The following is a 1,388-nucleotide window of genomic DNA, read 5'->3' on the forward strand; positions in this document are numbered from 1 at the left end:
CAACACACTTTATATACTCTGTATATAAAGAGTAGGGCTAACTCAAATAACCTAGCAGCGAATTACAACTAAAAAACGACAGTAATAAAAGCAACTTTACATCCCCATTCGTAAACATACACATTTTTTTTCATGTGATATAAACAATGTTTCTAAACATATTTCCAATTCCCAGAGGGTTTCCAAGTTGAGGTCGCTAACGCAATCAGAGGGACACAAATGACATTACTGAGTTTCTTTCCCTGGACCATTTTCTATAATGTTTTTGGTGGTTATCTTTCATATAATTTCGTTTGTTTATAATCCGATGCTCAGACGGACACTTCAAGTACCTTTGTCTGTGTCTATTGTTACATTTTATGGGGATTCATCAAAATTAACTACCCTATAAAGCACTCATAACTCATCCAAGCACGATGTCAGCATTATTACACAACATTTTCGTCAGGCGTGACACGCAATTTCCTCAGATCAGCACGCCTCTAACCCCTTCTTACCGAGATCCTCGTCGTTTCCTTAGCAACATCGCCTTCATCTCAGCACCTATTTCCCAACAGGCTCTCCGCCACAACCTCCCCCCTAACCTATCTGAAACACCCTAGCCGTTTCCTATCATCCCTTCCCTATTCCCAATCCCCTCTGACACCCTTATTCCTCCCCCCACCCACCTCTTCCCTCCCCGTCCTCGCCCTATCTCCCCTTAAATTCCCTCCCCGCGACAGCCTGCAGGAGAGCTATCGTCGTCCTCCATCTCAGGGGTGAGAGATGGCCTCCTGCGTCCCGGAGGCTGAGGTACGGATAGGGGAAGGGGGAAATGGGGAAGGCGAGAATGGGGGGGGGGGATAAAGGGACAAGAGGAAACGAAGAGGGAGGGGAGGAAAGGCAAGAGGAGGGAAGGAGGGAAAGGGACCGGGGGAAAGAAGAGTGAAGGGAAAGCTGAGGGGGGGGGGGGTAGAGAAAGGGAGAGAAAGGCGAGGGGGAAAGGACGAAGGGAAAAGAAGAGGGAAGGGAGAAAGTAGGGGGAAGAAGAGGCGGAGTAGCAAGGGAGAGAAGAGGGAGTGGGGAGGACGAGGGTGACTGGGAGTGGGAGAGGAGGGCTTCTATCTAGATAAGTGAATACAGTTTTGAATTACGGTTTCCGTAGCTGCTTATCTCTTAGAATGATCTATCTATGCATTTTCGGTGCTCATTTTCGTATCTAGCGATGGACTTTAATTCCATTTTTTCTACGTAAAGCGAATCGCAGAAATATGGAAATATATAAATCTAATCTATAAATCTAGCTATCACGATTTCACTTCGAAGGAATAAAGGAGACGAGAACAAGAAATTAACCCCCAAAACGAGCATAACAAAGCCATAAAGAAAGAACTAATACTAAATCACCG

This window comes from Penaeus monodon, chromosome 24 (assembly GCF_015228065.2).
Source record: "Penaeus monodon isolate SGIC_2016 chromosome 24, NSTDA_Pmon_1, whole genome shotgun sequence".
Classification (NCBI taxonomy): Eukaryota; Metazoa; Arthropoda; class Malacostraca; order Decapoda; family Penaeidae; genus Penaeus; species Penaeus monodon.